At 36.5% G+C, this 18,791-nt stretch overlaps 1 long non-coding RNA gene across 1 annotated transcript in view; it reads left to right on the top strand.

Moving 5' to 3' along the window:
• The window catches only part of LOC131479907 (uncharacterized), a 187,563-nt gene that overhangs the window by 143,177 nt on the left and 25,595 nt on the right, over nucleotides 1-18,791 (top strand). The gene's annotated exons all lie outside the window — the stretch shown is intronic.

Genomic DNA, 18,791 nt, shown 5'->3' with positions numbered 1-18,791 from the left:
CAAAGATACAACTATTAACATTGATGGCTATTGCCAAATACTATTGGTGTGACATTGTTATTTTTATTCATGTCTTGCTCATCAGAAAAATATAGACCTTCTGAAGGAAAGTTTGTGCCTTTTTAGCATTTGACTTCTCCTTTTGTTGTTTTTCCTGTATCTAATAAGTGTTTTCCAAAAGGTAACCAATGAGACAATGCAGAGCTCATATGAAATTTCTCACCATACATGGCATTCGCATTAGCTTGCCATTTCAGAACTCAGTGGTAGTGTTACTGAATGTCTTTAAAGTCTAGAAATCAAAGAGCTTTTGGGAATAACAGTTTCTTTATGCTTCAGAGTTAGGGGCCTGTGAAGCACCATCAATGGTTTTTCTGTTACTTCTGGGAAAGTGATATATTTCAGTAGTGTGGACACCTGGGGCATCTGCCTTAAAAGCATCATCATTTTTTTTTTTTCTTTTGCTCAGTATCACTAAATGGAGCCTTGATTTCTTGAGTTTTTGTAACTTATGAGTAGGGAACATAAATAAATCATGTCAAATACCACAGTTAGAATAATTGTCTTCCTGTATTCACTTTATCCTAAATATTCATTTGTGACCTTCTGAAGTTATAATTAAATGACAATTAATTCCATTGCACAAGTTACAGACATAGAGCATTTCATGGTCCTATAGAAGTGCATTGATAACCACATATATTGGTATCTTAAATTTTATGAATTTAAGTTTTGGACGTAAGTGATATATTGATCAGAAACTAAGATGTAATGTAAGGTAGAGGAAATATGCTAAGGTGGTAATATGAACATCAGTTTAAATGCCAAGCATTTCTTTAAAATGTATGTGAAATAAATTTGCAAAAAACTACTGATCTTTGGCCTACATGCTGAGTTACATTTTCATTAGGGAATGAGCTCCTGGTAATTTTACCCTTTTAGGGCTGGTTTTGTGGTACAGAGGGTTAAGCCACTGCCTGAGACCCTGGCATCCCATCTCTGGAGTTTCTGTACTGTTCTGTTACACTTTACTCTCTTTCCTTGTTCTTTTGGAGATGTCTTAAGGTGTGAATAGTTGTTCAAATTGTCATCTCAGGGGAGATGATCACTGGAGCTTCTTATTTAGTTTACATCTTTCCATTGCTTCTCAGTAAAGCAAGGAATAATTTTAAAGATTTGTGTTTTTCTCCTAAGAAAGAGATGGAGGGAAAGAGTTTTGAAAGGAGAGAGAGAAGGAGTGGAAGAAGGGAGGTTGAGCTTTCATTTTAAAATATTCTTTTTAGGGCCCGGCGGCGTGGCCTAGCAGCTAAAGTCCCCTCCTTGAACGCCCCGGGATCCCATATGGGCGCCGGTTCTAGTCCCGGCAGCTCCACTTCCCATCCAGCTCCCTGTTTGTGGCCTGGGAAAGCAGTCGAGGACGGCCCAAAGCTTTGGGACCCTGCACCCGCGTGGGAGACCCGGAAGAGGTTCCAGGTTCCTGGCTTCGGATCGGCGTGCACCGGCCCGTTGCGGCTCACTTGGGGAGTGAATCATCGGATGGAAGATCTTCCTCTCTGTCTCTCTCCTCCTCTCTGTATATCCGGCTTTCTAATAATAATAAAATCTTTAAAAAAATATATTCTTTTTATTCTGATATCTGATGTTATTTTCCTTGTTGGTTTTATAATATCTTCATGGTAGTTATTCTTTTAGTGGCTCTGTCTGTATGACTCTCTTAATTACTTTTAGGACAAATCTGGTTGTAATGGATTCCTTCAACTTTTGATTCTCATGGAACACCTTTGTTTCTTTTTATCTATAAATTAAGATATTTTTCTGAACAAATTATTCTGGATTAGCGTTATTTTATCTCTGGCCTTTGAATCTATCATTCCATTCCATTCTGGCATATAAAATTTCTATTGAAAACTTTACTCTCGTTTTAGTAAAATTTCTTTTGAAGAATTGTGTTTCTATTTTAGATTTAAAAATTCTCTTTTCTGTTCTTGTAGCCCTTTTCCAGGTTTGATTATAATATGTTGCAGTGAGGTTCTTTTCTGGCCACATATATGGGCCTCTTACACTTGGGTACATATATCTTTCTCCGGATTCTTTGGTTTTTCAGCTATTATTTTATTGAATGCATTTTCTATGTCATAATTTCTTGTTAATACAGGGATTCCTGCATCAATATAGTTATGCATGCCATGGTGTCTCAAAGGTCTATATGTCTATTCGCCCTTTCATTTTGTTGTCTGACTTAGCTATTTTAAGTGACATGTTTTTAAATTCTGATATTCTCTGTTCCACGTAATGAAGTCTACAGTTGATGTTTTATCTGTGGCTTATTGCATGCTTCATTTTCAAGTCTTAATTCTTCTTTAAGATCTCAATGTTATTATTGAATTTCTCACGTCATGCATTGCTTTCTGTTTATAGTTAGTTGTATATATTCTCTTGTGTCTATGAACATATTCATAATTATTTTTAAATTCATTTTTCTTGTTTTAATTTTGATTTTTCATGATAGAGTTCCAAAGGCCCAGGGATTTCTCCTTCCACCTTCGCCATTCCCATTCCTCTAACCCCTCCCTGCCCACTGTTTATCGTCCTTCAACAACAGTCACCAGTCTGTCATTTTGCTATGTAAGTGTATCATGACATTGCAGGCATAGACAATACCTTATATCAAAGAGAACATATGACATTTTTCTTTTTAGAATTGGCTTATTTCACTGAGAGTTATGATCTCTAGTTGGGACCATTATGTTACAAACGGTTTAGCAGAGATTTCAACAGTTTCCTTTTTTTTTTTTTGAATCTGTTGTCAAACTTCGTTGCATTGAGGCTGTTGTAGTGCAATGCATTAAGTCACCACCGGTGATGACAACATTTCATATGCCCAGTAGTTTGAGCGCTAGTGGCTTCACTTCTGATTATGTGCCTAATGAATAAGTGGAAGATCACTTCAATACTTGGATCCCTACCACCCACAGAAGATATCTGGATGCAATTGCAGGTTCCTGGCTTTGACCTGATCCTGCTCTGCTGTTGTGGCTATTTCCAGAGTGAATTAATTGATGAAAGATCTATTTCTATCTTTTAATCTTTGGAAAATAGAAGATTATTGCATTATTTTGGAGTCACCATAATGCTGTTGTTTATAACCTTACTTGTGGCTTAATGTTCATATTTTTGTATCTAGTGAAACAAGTTGTATCTATGTCAGTGTATTGGATGGTTTTTGTAATATTTACTTTCTCCAGAGTGTTGGATCTTGGGTTTCCATTTGATAAGTAATATTGGCTTGGATTCCATTTGATCGATTTTGTGTAGTTTACTACCAAGTTTCGACTGTGAGATGATTCCAGTAATGGAAGTGGTAATCTTGGATCTGTTATTTATTCTGGCAGCTCTTGGACTTTTTGAAAGCATTCTGTACTGGAAATTCCAGTGGGAGTGACTTGTAGTGCCCTCTTTATGTTCTAGGAATATCATGGGCACAGGAGCATGGGAGGTGGAGAGGACAAAGGACTATAAGTGAGCACATTTCCTGTCTTCAATCCCAGGGGTAGTACAGCTCACAAGCAGCTATTGCATGAGGATGTGACTGAATCAGAAGTGGAGCAGCCAGAATATGAACTGACAGTCTTATGGGATGCCAGCTTTTGCAGGTGGAGGATTAGCCAATTGAGCCATCACGCCAACCCATTAAATTTCATTTCTAAAGACACAAAAATTGAATTAGCAGAGGGTTTGTAGCTTAAGTAGAAATCAAACTGCATTTTACCTAGAATATTTTTTCTTCCCATGAGAATTTGTGTTTTATTTCTCAAAAAGTGTTTGGTCTTTGGGAAGGTATTGAGATTTCAGGAAACAAGGTAATTATACCTTCAAATTAAATGTCATTTGGGTCTTTATGGCAAATCTCCTGAACTCTTTAAGTGAAAATAACTTTGCCCTATTACACAGATGGCAAGAAGCTCCAGGTTAAATTCTGTCATTGTAATATCAGGGATGTCTCTGCTTCAATGCCCTAAAATTGTTCTACTCCATGGCTTCTTTTCTTACTTTAATAGAAAAATATTGACATAGATTAAAAGTGAGCATCGAGTTTCTCTTTTGGGAATTTTCCCTTCTTTTCTTCCTGTGCTGACATTAAAGTCATCCATTTTATTTTGCCTGGAGAGGCAATCTGTTATATCAGTTTTCCACCAACATTTTGCCTGAGAAAAAATGTGGAAGACAGCTGTTCTAACGTTGACATGGATCCAATTTCTGCTAAGTATGTCCTTTGAGCTTTTGGGGGTTTATTTTTAACTCTGACAAAATTAATTTGCAGACAGACCTAAATGACCATTGTCCTTATCTAATTTTCTGAAGACCATGTGGCCCCTTATGCCTCTCATTGAGTATTAGAAATGTACATTGTTCAGTAAGCCAGAAAGGTGTGATTTCAGAATAAAGACAATTCCTGCTGTTGCCTTATGATTTGACTGATATTTTCAGTAGTTGATTATGAATTTAAAAGGTTTTCATTTTTACACCAAGACTTTGTAATTTATAACATATTCTAAAACATTTTAGTAACATCAGGTTGTTGGCTGATGGTGAGAAGGTGAAGTGAAGAAGAAAAATATTTCCTTAAATTCCATTGGAAAAGTGTCACACTGGAAATCAGCTTCCATTCTCAGACTTCAGGGAAACTGACAGATCCTAAACATTGCTACTTCTCACCTGTTTTTCCCTGGGTGGAAGGAGTCTGTCAGTAACACTGTGGTTAGCAGAGGGTGGGGACAAAGTCGCTCGATTCCATTCTTCCCTTGGGATAAGGTGAGAGAGAAGCCAGAGCTGGTTTAAAAATTATGTCCCTGTTGATAAGCACACAATCTTCAATGAATCTCAATTTCTGCGTAAAATGATGATAATGATACTGAGTCTTGGAAATAACTACAGCATAACACCCTGCATAATATGTCAATTGTGGACAGTCAACAAATAGCAGTTATTATGATATCTATTATTATGAAAAGTATTATGTCCTTACATTTAGTTAATATATTCCATCTTTGAGAAACATATGAACATAAAGTAATTAATCTGCATTATTGTTTTAAGAAACATCTTTATAGCCCCATAATGCAGGTGGCTTTCCCAGCACAGTGGGCTCAGAGCATGGGGTGCTGCCAGAAGTAGAGCTCAGCTCTATCTTTGACGTTTATTAATCTGCTACCATGGAAACAGGTATTTGTTTCATTCTTTACAAAAAAAAAAAAAAAAGAAGTAGCTGCAAACAAATCACTGTTTCAACTAATATGTTGGTAGTGGGTACTGCTTCTTGTATAAAATATCATTTCTAAGTGACCTCATTTCTGGCAATCTGACTTGTTTCCATGGAAACGGAAACTCCAAGCTTGTGCAATGGGTGGGGCTCAGGTTAAGTCTTGTAAATGTCAGTTGTCTCAGGGCACCTCCGTCATTCAACAGCAATAAAGAGTCAGCTCATCTTCAGGGAAAAGAAAGTGAGCGTAAATCCTACATTTACAAAATGAGTTTGAGGGGTGTGTGTGTGTGGTGGATCACAGAGACACTTACAGATGCAATCATGGTCCCAAGTTACGTGTTCTTTCCTGATACCAAACACCCATTTCTGAATGACTAAACAACTTCCCTATTTGACATGTTTCTTTACATCTAGTGCACGGGTATGGAAAAAACCACAAAGGTTTTAGTATTAATTAAAATCACATAATTATCTTATTATTTATTAGCATGGACACTGATGGTGAATGAAGAAAAGTTAACTCAAAATGGGTAAAAATCAAACTTATTAACACAGATGTATTCATATGAGATAGACCTACTTATTTCTTTGGGATGGTTTACTATTGACATTTTTAGAGATTTTTCTGATTCTTAATATTTACTAGTGGGTTACTATACCTTCCCAGCTAGTTGGTATGAATGTAGTTTTTAGTATCTTACTTTAGAAAATGTTCTATTAATTCTATATTGTATCAGACCGAGAAAAATGAGAATTTTCATTTTTCCAGTTCCTAAAATTTAAAGTGGAAAGCCATGTTCCCACTAACCCTTCTTGCTGGACACATGTTGTGAAGCTGTTTGCTGGTGTGCCGCATTCCTTGGAGATCTGTGCCTCTGAATTGCTTTGTGATTGATAGGAACCAGTCAAAGGCACTCTCACTTCCAGATTCGGTACTCAAAGCCGTACAGAATATAGAATGCTGCAGTTGCTTGTGAAGTTTTCTCTTTTTCTTTCTAAGGGTTTTCAAAGCTGAAGATTTTATAAAGAAACAAAAGGTCCTGACTAAGTCCTAAATCAATCTGTGGCATGAATAGTGTATGGATTTTAAACAGTTAAGCATAATATTGCAAATGATACTCAGATGAACAAGTAACTCCAGTTTCATCCCTCTAAGAAATTATCTTAATTAAAGGAAAATTATATTAACTATTTTTCTGATTATGAAAATATAGTCTTTTCAAAAAGTTTTTATCACTAAGCAAAAATTAAGCCACTTATAACCTCATTCTTCAGTTAACCTTTACATGTAAAGTATGCACTTGTAAAATTCCCTTACATATTATTATTTATTATAATTATGTGAAGTTTGACAAATATTTTATATCTTCTTACATATAGACTTACATACATGCTTTATGAATTAGGAACATTAATCACAATAGACTTTCTAACTTGTTTTATGTTTAGCCTCAAGGATGTCATAAAATATTTTTCCATGATTTTAACTGTAAAATCAATGTTCACTTTACAAATGATTTTCTAATGTTTTATTGTGTGGGCATACTACATATTATTTAACAAAGTCCCTGTTTTTATGTCCTTTACATTTTTTCCACATTTATAAATGTTTTAATAAACTTCCACATTACATTTTATAAGTTGGTCTGGTTATGTTGTTGAGATGTTTTTCTAAAACTGATATTTTCTAATGAGGACTTATATATACATGTAAAGCTTTTAGTAAAACTGCTTATAGCAGTTTATGGCATTTTTTTAGTGACTGAGGCAATTCATTTCCCCACATTCTCAAATCTATTACTTCTTGTCATGAATTTTGAAATCTGTGTTAATCAAGTAGAATATATGCGTTTAATTTGTATTTTTTTAGTAATGATTGAATTTGTTCCACGTATCAAATATAAAGCTGTGTTTTATATTTTCAGATTGCTCATTTATTTAATTTGCCCATTTTACAGGAATTGTTTTTGCTATTTGGTTTTTAAAGCTTATGTAAATATAATCTATAAGAGAATAATTAGGCTTATTTAATATGCACAATTTGATGGTTTGGCTAACTGTGTTATCATCACCACAAATAAGCATATAGACACATGATACATCTTCCAGAGTTCCTTTTGTGTCCTTTTGCTGTGTGTGTGTGGCAAAAGCACCTAATATGAAATTGGTCATCCTACCAGATTTTGAACTACAGAAGTTCCACTGGGAACTCTATTGTGTTATTCAGTTGATTTTTATAATTTGTTTATTTTGCATTACACATGCTTTGTATCCAATGAAGAACTATTTCATATCCTGGCAGCCATTGTTGAACTTTCTTTCTTTTGAAGATATTTATTTATTTTTACTGGAAGGCAGATGTGTAGAGAGAAAGAGATACAGAAAGATTTTTTGTCTTCTGGTTTACTCCCCAAATGGCCACAATGGCTGGAGCTAAGCTGGTTTGAAACCAGGAGCCAGGAGCTTCTTCCAGGTCACACGTGGATGCTGGGTCCCAAGGTTTTGGGCCATCCTCTGCTGCTTTTCCAGGCCACAAGCAGGGAGCTGGATGGGAAGTGGAGCAGCCAGGACATAAAGTAGTGCCCATGTGGGATTCCAGCATGTGCAAAACGAGGATTTAGCCACTGAGCCATCATGCCCATCTCATTGTCCTACTTTCTGACTTTGAGTTTGAGTATCTTAGGTGTCTCATATTGTGGAATCATATATTTGTCTTCCTGTGTCTGGTGTATTAATTTAGGATAATGTCCTTAGAGTTCATTAATACTGACACAAATGGCATGATTTCCTTCTTTTTCAATACTGGATAATCATTAAATTTCTATAACTAATTTCTTTCATCCATTTATCTGTCAATAGATGTCCTGTCCAGCAGGACAGTCAACGGGGTCGCAGCCACCTAGGAGAGAATGAAGGGACAAGAGACACAAAGAATGGACAGCAAGACAGTAGGTCTGATCAAGCTGTCAGTTTATTGATTTCAACTGAGGGTTTTTATATTCTTCAGTAACTAAGGCTCAGGGAAAGAGAAGCTGGGACGCAAGCCATGGTCTCAAGACCGATTGTTCTTGAGCAGCCACCATATCAACAATAGTAACCAACATATCGACAATAGCATAGGTAATCAGTAACAAGATGTTGGTAAGTACAGCATCAATCACATTCTGAAACAGTTGCTAGGAACAATTGAAGCTAAGCGTGTGATTAGTTTCATAACTTCTTTCCCAAGCATCTAGCCAACCGGGGGTTTCCACTGTCCCATAAGTCTATATTCAAAATGGCTTCAGTGTGGCTATAGTGCACGGCTCCTGACATCTCCCCCTTTTTTCTATATATCAATGAAAGCGGCGAAAAGAGAAAGGTTTGTGAAGCAAGATAAGCGCTGCCTGTCTTAGGTTCATTCTGAGGGACCCTCAGCTCTTACCCGTCTCTGGGCAGCCCTGCCAGTCATCCAGGGCTCCCTGTCTTAGGTTGATGGGGTATCAGAAAGGTGCCCGTCATTGGCTAAACACTTATCTGGCAAAGGCTGTGCCCCATTATATTAGACAAGCCTCTTTGAAGACTGGAGCCGCATGGCATGATGTGGGGGGTTATCACTTGGAGAGTCCCGTCAGATCTTATCCGTCTCTGATCACCTATTAACACATCATGCTCAGCCAAACTTGAGCGCTAGGATTTTCCACAGCCAGTGCCATCACGGCTTGTCCAATGACAACTTGCTCCCAGGCTTGCTGTTTGTGTATGCAATACAGGAAGAGCATGGCAACTACTAGTGCAGCAACCATCGAGGTTTCTAAGGCCATAATCCTGCTCCATTCCTTGAACATGCAAGCTGCCAATTTAATGCCATTTAGAATAACTTCTCCTGACATGGGTAGAACTCGGGTCTCATTTACTTTAATTATACTGGTGGCTAACTGGTGAAATTTAGGAAGGCACTAGACCATTGTCCCTGGAGGTATTGATTGATTTTTATCACTCTGGCCAAAACATTGTGGACTTTTACTGGAGTGACACATATATGATGGTATATTGGGGAGTAGCTGACTGGTGAAATTCAAAAAGACATATTTAACAATGTACAAGTATTGTTGAAAATACAAACATTCAAGAATCTCATAACACTAACATTGTTACATGTACACAAGACAGTTTTACCAGGAACCGGGGACCCTAACTGCCCATTATCCCATCTAGCTCCTACATTTCCAAACACAGAAATGGACCCCAGCTGCTTTTAGGGAAAAGGGACGCCGTCATCTGTTCTTAACTACTTCCTGCTGAGAGGGGGGGCGCCGTTGGGTAACAGCAGCTGTAGGGGATCCATCTAGTGGTTCCTGATAGAAGGCAGAAGTCATTAGGTGTTCTATGTACATTCTGGCACTTGAAAGGTTTCTCTTTCTTGAAGTCTAAATAACAAGACATAACATAGTTAACTTTCCCAGCTTAGCAGGTTGTGAGTTCGGTTAGCAATTTGAATACTTGAGCTTCAGAACTTAGATGTAAAAGAATTGTTAGCTTTCAATCTTTGTCAGAGTAAACTTTAATTTAAGACTGTGGACTAGATTTACACCTGTCTAAATTAACTCCTTGAAGTCTCAAATTTTGGAACATATTCAATAAGCTCAATGGAATACATGAAACTTCTTTTAGCTGCATAAAATTGCTAACCTAGATCAATCAGAAGGCACAGTAACAATGCAAGGATTAGCATACAGCATCAGGATATAAGACCATCACAGAACAGGTAAATGCAAGCTGACTTCTTAGAGCCAAAGAGTTAAATATTCAGACATAATAAAAAACTGAGATGATAAATTTTTATACTAAAATACAGCAAGGTGTACTATTAATTTTACTATGACTGAATATACAGTCCTGCATGGGAAGCCAGTGTACACAGTGACTCTAGTGGATTTAACAAATTAGCACTCTTATATGTGACGTCAGTTATCACCTGAGGCTCCAGACACGCAATGTTTAGGCTGTGGAAGCCTCTTGAATCAACAACAACCCCATCAGACCTGGCAACACACAAAGTGGAAGTTCTCTCCTCCATTGAGAGAAGAGCACAACCATCCTCGGTGGTTGCTTCTTTGCACTGGGGCGTGGACCACTGAGTTCCTTCACGGAGGGACACTCTTAGCAGCAGCGTCCTGGCTTTCCACACCTGATATGCTTGCTCTCTTGCTGGCTCTCCTGTCAGATCAGAATGCCTTTTGGGCTGATTCTGAGGCCACTGAGTGCTGCTTAAAATTGACAGTCTATGAGTCTGCTGTAAGAGCTGTTTCCCATGTTGGAGCATTTTAACATTCTCTGACATCTGAGTTATCATTAAACACTTGCATACATATACTCATATATTTTCCATCTAGCTTATGAGGATTTGGGCTCCCATGGCCAATCTTGAAACTGTACGCTAGCAGTAAGTCCATTTAAAATCGTGTAGAACTATTAAGCTGAACAGATCTTGTAGGTCCTAAGAAAACAGTAACAGACATGACTCTCTAAGAGCTTAATTATGCATCTATACATAATTTTTAAAAAGGATTTAGCTTGGCAATTTTCATTCATAAACATGTACATGCATATCAGATAACACACATAAAACAAAACAGCTTTTGTAACAGCTACTTGAGAATTCTGTTAAGTATGTTCAAGTTACCAATTATTTAGAATTACATTTTGCTCTTAGTAATCTGAATAAACCATACCTATAGTTTACAATTAAACTTTAGCTTTAATGGATGCAATAGGCTTGCTAGAATCCTAGAAAACAAAGTATCTATGTTTAGCTCTGATACCACCTGTAGGATTTTACACACTCTTGTACTTTTTAGACTTAGCTGTCCTGGCTCCCCACTGGCAAGGTTTCCCAATGTCTTTTCTGCAATTGCCTCTCACCCCCAATTTAATTTTTTTTTTTAGATTTAATTAATTATTTGTCTCACAATTAACTTCATTAGCAGAAAGATACAACCTTTGAAACACATTCTTCTGAGTTTGAGACTGTCAGGGGCCTATTTAGAAATTCCAGAACCAGAAGAGTTAAACCTATTAAATATGCCAAGAGTTCTTAAAGTATCTGATCAAAGATTCCTCATTATAATATCCATTCATTTAGTCAGACTGATTCAAACAACACATCAAAAAAAAATTTTTTTTTATCACTTATAAATGATCACCCAAACATTTTAAAGTAAGTACATACCAGAAAATACCCTTAAACACAGTTCTTTTAAATCATGAGAATTTAACAAAGACAATATACAGAACACAAGGGATTATCTAACTGAAAGGCAAAATGTATATTTCCTTAGTCAGTCACCAAAAGGGAGATATAACCTTAAACATGGGAATTAGTGCATAAAATCATCTCTTAACTGTTTAAGAACTGTAACAAACTCAAAGGTTGGAACAAGAATAGAGCTTACTGAAGCTGGATAGACAATTGACAAAGCTACCCATTAAACAGAGACTACCTAAAGTTCAATGTTTCAATTTTTTTTTTCAATGCTTCAATTTCTTAACAGCTTTCAAAATTGGAGATATTTTTATTTTTAGGTATTTACTAGCATTGCTATGTATACACACTTCAAAAACTTTTTTTGAATACAGATATCAATTCTAACATCAGCATGTATTAGGTATTAATGTTAAAGATTTACACAATGTTATAATAGTATCTTTAAAATTATAGCCAATTATATGTAAAGCTTACAAGATTCATTCCTCAACTTTTCTTAAGACAGTTTCTTAATAAAAGGATACCAACTTTTAAATACAATGGCTTTAAGCAATTTTCAATCATTTCTCCTAATTCATGGAAACACATTTTAGCACAAATCCTCCTCAAAACTGGGAAAGAGAAGTTTTTTCAGTCTTCTTCTAGCTGATTTGGAAATTTTTCCCTTTTAAAATGAAGGCAGATAAGAATCACCACAACAGGGACAAAGTCAAATCCCAAATTCTTCAAAGGGCAGACTCCAAGCACATCCCTTCCTTGTTTTATGGCTGATAGGCCTGGAGCTTCCCCTAAGCTTCTGTTTTACTGAAGTCAAGAGAGCTGAAAAAACTTAAATTTAGCTGTTGTCTTGAGAGACTACCTTGGAATTTACTGAAGTTAGTTAACAGGTTTGGTTATCAATAAAATGAAAATTACTTAAAAGAAGATGTTAAAACACTGTTTTTCACAAAGAATCAGACTTCAACTCCATTGTTTTAAAGGCAAACATTCAGAAAATATACACATTATGACCCATTTTACTATACATCTTTAAAGAATCCATTGTTCTCCTGCAAGGCAAAATTTCACATATTTCCTTATAAGTAAGAACACAAGTAATTTACAATCTGGATCAATTTCATGAGTAGGAAACATTTTGACCAATGAACATAAATGCTCTTCTATTTTAACAGCATATATGATGCAATAAATTTAGCATAATTTTGTAATATTGTGAGATTATAATCCAAATTATTTTAAATGACAAGTACATTATTTAAATTTTGTCTCAATCTTTGAGAGTTCCAGGGATCCTACTGGAACCCCCAAAGTCATGAGATTTGGTTTAAAGCTCTGAAGAATTTAGAGGTCTAAATGAGTTAAACAAAAGTACCTTTAGCATTTAACTGAACATGTTGAATACTGTATGTTAGACTTAATCAATGCCAGGACAACACTATAAGCTGAAGACCAAATAGCAAGAAAATTACACACGAATTTTTTTTCAGTGGAGGTGGGGAGTCCGGTCTGGCCAGGTCCTGTTAAATTTGTTAGACCTCTCTAAAATTATTTACCAGGAGAGAGAAAAAGGGTTAGTCATGGTCCGTCCCATCTCGTCTGTCAGTCACACACGCACCCAATTCAGAACAAGAACAACAACTTAACAATTCAAGACAAAGACACAACTGGAGAAAGAATATTAAAACAAAATTTAGTTTTGTCCGGACAAAAATAATAGAACACCAAGAATATTGACAAAACAAACATAAGCACAAACACCAAACATGTCAAAACAGAGACATATAACTCTCAAACCTGTTGCAACTTCCAGACTCTTCTTCAAAATACTTTAACCTGGAGATATTTTATAAAACAAGCACACATAGGTTCATCTCATGCTTTAAGTTAATTTAACAGTGGATTTGGATCACTCTTTATCAGATTACTTTTGTTACATCAAGTTACAGAACATATTTTTCTTTTCTTTTTCTTTTTCTTTTCTTTTCTTTTTCTTTCTTTCTTCTTTCTTTTTTTTTTTTTTTTTTTTAATAAACCTTAAATGGCTTATCTTACCCTGCCTCTCTCAGCTAAGGGGTTGGGTAAAGAAGTGGGAGATGCATGCCTGAAAAGGACTCAATAAGGGCAAAGGTAAAAGGTGTCTGAGTGCCATAATCTTTCACTGCTTGCTTAATATTTTTTAGAACTTTAAACTGCAGTGGTTGATGTTCGTGGCGTGGTGTCCACCACCTCGTGCAGGGATGTGAATAACAGGGCAGCATATTACACTCTTCTTGGGGAGATCTGAAGCCTCACTCTTACGGGGTTCTATTACAGGCTCCTCTTCTAGTAATGAGGCAGGGGCTGAAGGAGCTGCTGCTTCTGAAGCATAAGGTAGAGGTGGGTGAGAGGCGTCGTGAATGACTATTAATCTGAGAGCATATAGTTTCTGGGGCAGATTGCTCAGGGGCTTGGCACTGGACTCTGCCTCAATATCTATAATGACAGAAGATGGTCGAGAACCTGGGGAAGGTGAGGGGATAGGTGTGGACAGCCGAGAGTGACTCTTTTTAAGAGATTGTTCTCCCTCAAAAGCCAGATCCTGTAAATCTGGATGCTGAGACTTAATCTTTAAAATATCATAAATCAAAATCCAATAATTAAAAGCCGTAACAGGAATTTTCTCAGGTCCAAAAACTTCATAATAATCTTTAAAACAATCACCTACTCTACACCAAGTTTTCTCAACAATAGAACCGTCCTGGGGATGCCAGGAACAAATCAGACCAACAAAATCCAAAAAGGTTTTGAGGTCTTTCTTTTTCACCCTAATTCCTCGTGTCTTGAATGAATCTATAAGACCTTGCAAGAATAGGTCATGTTATGAGAATGCTTGTCCCATCTTACCTTGGCTCCGTAAGATTTGCGCCGTGAATATTTCCCACGAGCTCGACTTCCGGCGGGTCAACCGTGAAACTGCTCAACCGGTGTTCCTTTCGACACCACGAGAGGCCTCTCCATGAATGATGGCACGGCGTTCTCTCTGTCGGTGGTCTGCACACATCCACGTTGGGCGCCAATTTGTCCTGTCCAGCAGGACAGTCAACGGGGTCGCAGCCACCTAGGAGAGAATGAAGGGACAAGAGACACAAAGAATGGACAGCAAGACAGTAGGTCTGATCAAGCTGTCAGTTTATTGATTTCAACTGAGGGTTTTTATATTCTTCAGTAACTAAGGCTCAGGGAAAGAGAAGCTGGGACGCAAGCCATGGTCTCAAGACCGATTGTTCTTGAGCAGCCACCATATCAACAATAGTAACCAACATATCGACAATAGCATAGGTAATCAGTAACAAGATGTTGGTAAGTACAGCATCAATCACATTCTGAAACAGTTGCTAGGAACAATTGAAGCTAAGCGTGTGATTAGTTTCATAACTTCTTTCCCAAGCATCTAGCCAACCGGGGGTTTCCACTGTCCCATAAGTCTATATTCAAAATGGCTTCAGTGTGGCTATAGTGCACGGCTCCTGACAAATAGATACTTGAATTGTTTCTGTATATCACAAGTGAATCTGCAATGAAGATGGGAGCACAGCTGTCTCTTCAAGATCACAATTTTAAATTATTTAAATTATTATTATATATAGTCATATATATTCAACATTCATAGTCATAATTAGAATTTCTTCATTATATGTTAGTTTGCAGTTGCTAGACCATTTTTTTTCTGCTTAGACTTTAATCACATATCACAACCTTATTTTGTTGAGAATCTCTCTAAAATCCCTGTTCTTTGGTGTTCTTAGAATGGGAGTGTTAATTAATAGCAACCTCAGAGGTGGTTGTGAGGTGTACTAAACAGAAGACAAACGTCTGGCACCAGTAGATACAAAAGAACATGTGCGTGCTGCCCTTTCTTTACCCCCAACTTTTCCTCACTATTATGAACTTCTGCATGTCCACATAAAATAAAAATGTGCAATCATGATACTCTTTATAAAGACTCTCCATCTTGTAGGAAAATAAGGTGATCTTCATTCATTGATTCAATGATTACTATGGGGTAGGCAGTGCTGTACATGCTACAGATGGCTAAAAATTAATGTCCTTGCCCTCATGGAGCACACATCTAGTAATTCTGTATAATCATGTAGTCTTAGCTCTTTTTTTAAATAAAGATTTATTCATTTTATTACAAAGTCAGATATACAGAGGAGGAGAGACAGAGAGGAAGATCTTCCGTCCGATGATTCACTCCCCAAGTGAGCCACAATGGGCCAGTGCGCGCCAATCTGATGCCGGGAACCAGGAACCTCTTCCTCTGGGTCTCCCACGCGGGTGCAGTGTCCCAAAGCTTTGGGCCGTCCTCGACTGCTTTCCCAGGCCACAAGCAGGGAGCTGGATGGGAAGTGGAGCTGCTGGGATTAGAACCGGCGCCCATATGGGATCCCGGGGCTTTCAAGGCGAGGACTTTAGCTGCTAGGCCATGCCGCCGGGCCTGTCTTAGCTCTTTTAAAAAGCTGAAGGTAATATAAAATGGAGTAGAATTCCAAGATTATTTAAAGTACTGTGATGATTTGCTGTTAATATGGTTATTGTCTTGCTAGCTTGATTTTTATAAAATAACTAAGTTCAATTTATTCTATATTTGTTAATCATTGACAAGTGATGTCTCCTTGAACGTATTTAATTCTTTTTCACAAATACTGACAGTGTATGTTTTAAACTGTGTCCTTTCCTTTCTACCGAGAATGAAGTAGAAGTCTTGATGTGAAGTCTGGCATCAGCTATTTTAAATAAAACACTTTTTAAAGCAAAATAAAAAATAATACACAAACAGATCAAAATCATGCCATGATATTTCTTCTTTAAGCTGAGCTGGTGAAAAATATTGGTTAAATTATGTACTAGATGGCAGTTCTGTCTTTGTTCCGTCTTTTGAATATTATGAAGATATGGATGTGACAACATTAACAAAACAAATAATGGGGCAAGCACGGTGGCTCAAGAAGCTAATCCTCCAACTGCAAGCTCTGGCATCCCATATGGGAACTGGTTATAGTTCCAGATGCTCCAATTCTGATGTAGCTTCCTGCTTGTGGCCTGGGAAAGGAGCAGAGGATGATCCAAGGCCTTGGGCCCTTGCACCTCTATGAGAGACTTGGAAGAAACTCCAGGCTCCTGGCCCCTGGATTTTGATTGTCTCAACTTCATTTGTTGTGGCCATTTGGGGAGTGAATTAGCTGATGAAAACTTTTCTAATTCCTCTCTGTAAATCTGCCTTTCAAGTAAATATAAAGCATGAAGTAGTGTTGATGTTATCAGATGCCTTCTCTGCATATATTGAGATGACCATATTGTTTTTATTTTTCACTTGTTGTTTTACTCTTCAATTTATTGATTTACATATGATAAACATTCCTGTGTTTCAGGGATGAATCTTACCTTATTTGTTAGAATTATCTGTCTGATATATTATTAAAATGTGTTGGCTAAAACTGTGTTGAGGATTTTTGCATTTATGTTCATCAGTAATATTAGTTTGTAGTTCTTTTTCTATGTTGTGTCTCTATATGGGTTTGGTATGAAAGTGATGTTGGCTTCATAGAAAGAGGATGAAAGGATTTGTTCCCTTTCTCTTATTTTGAATAGCTTGTGCAGGATTGGGATAAGTTCTTGGAACACTGGGAAGAATGCAGCAGGGAAACTATCGGTCCTGGGTTTTTCTATGTTGGTAGAGATTTAATTACTCTTTTAATATCTGTCTTTGTTGTAGGTCTATTGAGGTTTTTAATTACTTTATGATTCAATTTTGGTAAATTATATGTGTCCAAAAATCTATGCATTTTTTCTAGGTCTTTCAATTTGTTTACATATAGTTTTTATTTATTTATTTATTTTTGGTAATGGCTCCTAATTATTCCGTATATGCCTGAGGTATACATTGTTTTATTTCATTTTTTTTGTCTCTGATTCTGTGAGTTTGTACCTTCTCCCTCGTTTTTTGATTAGTTGGACTAGTGGGGTATCTATTTTGTTGATTTTCTCCAAAAATTAGCTCATTGATTTGTTGATTTTATGTATTGTTTTTTTTTAGTTCTCTATTTTTTTCCTCCCTTACCTTGATTATTTCTTTTTCCTACTAATCTTTGGATGGCTCTGCTGTTGTTTTTCTAGCTCCTTCAAAAGTATGCTTGACTCATTTACTTGGTGCCTTTCTGGTTTCTTGACATGGGAATTATCAGTAATCTTTCCTCTAGTGCTGCCTGTGTCCCACCAAGTTTTGATATATATTGATATATATTGATATATTGATGCCAACATTCATTTCAAGCAGATTGTTAGTTTCTTCTTTGATTTCTCTTTTAATCCATTGTTTATTTAGCAGCATATTGCTCAGTCTCTAGACATTTTGTCATTATCTTAACTTGAAAAGATATTAGCCCTTTATTAAAGTATGTTTTAAGAATTTTCTGGTTTATTGTCCTATGTACACAATTTTTTTTCATTGTAACATTTAATTCCTGTAATTCTTTTCTTTTTTTTAAGGGATTTTGTCTTTGTGTCAGATGTGGAAAGGCTTCCTGTATCCTAATTTTCTTCAGTAGCACTTATAAAACAGACAGTTTTATAGTTTGTCTCATTTTTACTTTAGTTAGTCTGCAATGCAGATTGGTATGATTTTAGAGATATGAATATATTTCTCCTCAAAAATTAAATTTATTTACTTTCATAAATTGTTGTTCTCTAATTTAAAATACTCCTGTCATCACCTGCTAGATTCCTAGACTTATATGTCCCTGTGTGTGTATGTGTGTGTTTGTCTGTTCTTTCCATTGATGAGTTATTAGTTTGGTAGCAATAATGCATTTTTCTTGTAACTTCATAATATATCTTAATAAGGAGAGTTTTGCATTATTGTTTTCATAAATTTTTAGATAAAACTGAGTCATATAGTTATTCAGAAAATTTCTCATGTATATATTTGTTAGGAATGTATTACATTTATAGACTAATTTGAAGAAACTGACACATTGATAATATTGATATTTCCTGTCCAGAAACATGTCTACCACATCCAGTTTTTTCAGTTGTTCTTTTATGTCCCTCAGTAAATTTATACTTCTTCTACCATAACTTCAGTGTCTTACTTCATTGCCCTTTTAGCAGTCTCTCTCTCTGTCTCTCTCTCTTTCTTTTAATGTAAAGACTGTTACTTAATGGGCAATTCCAGTACCTTGTATTATCTGTACCTCATTTCATCTGTCCCATACATCACACAGGGATTTCTATTTTTCTACT

The sequence above is a fragment of the Ochotona princeps genome, chromosome 3 (assembly GCF_030435755.1).
Source record: "Ochotona princeps isolate mOchPri1 chromosome 3, mOchPri1.hap1, whole genome shotgun sequence".
Taxonomy (NCBI): domain Eukaryota; kingdom Metazoa; phylum Chordata; class Mammalia; order Lagomorpha; family Ochotonidae; genus Ochotona; species Ochotona princeps.
This window is presented reverse-complemented; position numbering and strand designations above follow the sequence as displayed.